Source organism: Elephas maximus, chromosome 3 (genome assembly GCF_024166365.1).
Source record: "Elephas maximus indicus isolate mEleMax1 chromosome 3, mEleMax1 primary haplotype, whole genome shotgun sequence".
In the NCBI taxonomy this organism is placed as follows: Eukaryota; Metazoa; Chordata; class Mammalia; order Proboscidea; family Elephantidae; genus Elephas; species Elephas maximus.
Window position 1 is genome coordinate 155,425,615 of NC_064821.1, and position 3,085 is coordinate 155,428,699.

Consider the following 3,085-nt stretch of genomic DNA (forward strand, 5'->3'; position numbering starts at 1 on the left):
CTGGTCCGATGCTCCAGGGTGACTGCCTTCACAGCTCCTGCCCTGTGGGGAGTTGGAGAGTCCCAGAGGAGCTTAGTTCTGAAAATGGAAACTCTAGTGAGCTGCGCGGTTCCAAAGCCTGGGGGAGGGCATCACCCCTCCCCCCCCCCTTAGTCCTAGCTTCCTTGTTTGGCACAGAAAACCATCTTAGGGCCTAAGGGATGCCTTAGACTCCTTTGCCTGAAGGGATTGTTAGTGATTTTCTGGAGTGATTTCTGCAGCACTTTGCTTCGTGCAGTCGATTTTTAAATGGAGTTGAATTTCGTTTGTTGGAAGCCAAAGTACTCAGACCGCGGGTCTTACAATTTTCAAGGAAAAATTCTGAGGCAAGTCCACTTGTGGTTTCTGTAGTGCAGCGGATATCACGTTCGCCTCACACGCGAAAGGTCCTCGGTTCGAAACCGGGCTGAAACAGGTGCTTTTTTACTCCTCAGAGCCCATTGCTACTTTTTCCCATTGCTTAAGATCTAGAATCAGAGTCCTGGAAATTCCCAGAGGGAAATCGCACAAACTGTGATGACCCATAGGAAGGTGCAATACAACCAGTAGTACTGTAAGATTTATGCCAGTTGAAAAAACAAGAAAACCCAGTGCCACTAAATCCTGAGGTGCATCTATGGAAATGGATCCACAGGGGATAGAAGCAGAGCAGAAGGACTGTAATGTCGGATACCGCTAGGTTTACTTATTGATATTGGTGCACTAGGTAGAAATTCTGGAGCCAAAGTATTTGAGCAGCTGTCAGCAATTCTAAATTGTTCACTTGAAACAGTTGACTGAAAACTTGCACCCAAAGGTGGCCTACAGTAAATGCAGTTGAACTGCCAGAGCGTCTTTGAGGCATTTATTTTAGAGGAAAAAACCGAAAGCTACAGTAAATTTATCACCTAAGGCCTGTTCATTCGCCCACATCTACAGTCCCAGGTATGATCAGGAAAACATAACCTTTGACAAGTTCGTGAGAAATACATGCAAGGGAACTATCCTTGCATCCTCAAAGCATTCTATGGTTGTAATTTTATGAAGGACGGTGGGCACCGCTGCTGTTGACCTGGGATTTCTGAAATTAATGAGAGTGTCTTAGTCAGGGTTGCTAAAGAAACAGAACAAGGGATTGTAAACAGATAGCTAGATAGCTAATGGTGATTGCAAATTTATTTGTAATCATGAAACCATAGACCCAACTTAACTTCCAAAGTATATGGAAAGGGTTAAATAAATAATACCAAAACCAAACCTGTTGCTGTCGAGTGGATTCCGACTCATAGCGACCCTATAGGACACAGTAGAACCGCCACACAGGGTTTCCAAGGAGCGCCTGGTGAATTCAAACCGCTAACCTTATAGCTCTTAACCACTACACCACCAGGGTTTAAATAAAAAACAGTACAAACAAATGTAAAAAAAAAAAAAAAACTTAGTCCAAAAACAACTCCCAGGATTCTTCTCTTTCAATCATTTCTGAGCTCTCAGTTTCCAAAAAGGAGGATAGAAAGCTAACTAAGGTTGCTCTCTGCCTTTATATAGTAAGATGTAAAGAGCTGAAACTCTGGGGACATCTTAACACTTATAAAATCTGAGGCGCGTCCTTGGGTGGGCTTCAACCCCTAACCTTTCAGTTAAGAGCCGAACCGGTAACTGATTGCGCCAAAGAGACCACAAGTAACCCCTCCTGTTTCAATACGGTGACCGCCTATGAACCACTAGGCAGTGCCAGGGGCTTTCTGCTGTACGACTTGAGCAAAGCCTCCACGACACCGCAGGTTGGGGCGACACATCGTGTTGTTCATCGCCTTAAAATCAGTGCGTTGGGTGAGTCTGAAGCTAGGAGGACAGCAGAATGGCCTTCGCCCCTTCTTGCTCTTCGTCCGCCCCAGATGCCAGCGATTCCCCGTGGACCCCTGGATCTGGACACTTGCCTGAGGCCAAGGGGGCGCACGATAAGGCTGTTCTGCCTTCGCCCACCCGCCCGGCTCTGGACGCCACCCGCTCGCCCCGGTTGCGGTCGGCGGGACGGGAGCGCGGAAAATAAGTGGGGAGTGGGGAACCGTGAAGAAGAGCGAAGGAAAGCAGGGAGGCGTGGAACTAGAAGGAGACCTCCAGGAGGCCTGTGCTGAGACTCAGGCGAGGTGCTGGGGAGGAGAGAATGGTTTCTATTTTGTAGCACAATGGGGAGGGAGGAGCTGAGAGACCGCAATAAGTGGGAGAAAAGCAGAGCGCCTGTGGTTGTTCAAGAACAAAACAGTAAAACAGTACGAATATTTCTATGTCAATAAAGTTTAAAGAACATCAGTGAGCGCTGGTAGGTTTGTGGTGCGCGGTGATCCTATAGTGGTGAGTACTGCGTTGTGGCCGCAGCAACCTCGGTTCGAATCCAAGCCACGGCTGCGTCTGGTGCTTATTTTATTACGCACTGGCTAGCTTCTTTCCGTTTGCACTTCATTCCCGCACCGGCATTGCTCCCCATCTGCGGCTAGAAGGCAGCAATCCTTATGGCTAGGGGTAAAAGAGAAGGAACCCTTGAGAACGTGCATGCCTGGAGCCAGGTCTAAGGGAAACCTTGCTTGCGCCCCACATCCGGGAAACTGTGAAATGCCTCTCATTCAGCCTTACAAGTACCTTCCACTGTTGAGATGATGTGGTCATAACCGTTTTCCTGGGAAAGGTATTTCAAATACCAGCTGGACTTTTTTACAGGAAACCATAATAAAACTTTAATGCGTTTACAGTAAAATCCAAACTTCCTGCCATACTCCGTGTGTGGGCCATGTCCCTCATCCCTTGGCCCTCAGTTTTTATGCTAACAGTACATTACTGAAGGGTAATTCGCACTGAGTCTAATGCAGAAGGAAACTCTGGTGGCTTAGCGGTTAAGTGCTATGTCCGCCAGGTACTCCTTGGAAACCCTGTGGGTTCTGCCTTGTCCTATAGATTCACTACGAGTCGAAATAGACTCGAGGGCACTGGGTTTTGTTTTTTGTTTTGTTTTGATAATGCAGAAATACTTAGTGAACAAGTATTGAATTTTGACAGACACAAATCAAGT

At 47.2% G+C, this 3,085-nt stretch overlaps 1 non-coding gene across 1 annotated transcript; it reads left to right on the forward strand.

The window, feature by feature from the left end:
- Positions 1-380: 380 nt before the first annotated feature.
- TRNAV-CAC (transfer RNA valine (anticodon CAC)) lies at positions 381-453 on the forward strand. Its single transcript has one exon. It is a non-coding gene; the product is annotated as a tRNA-Val (tRNA).
- The last annotated feature ends 2,632 nt before the right edge of the window (positions 454-3,085 follow it).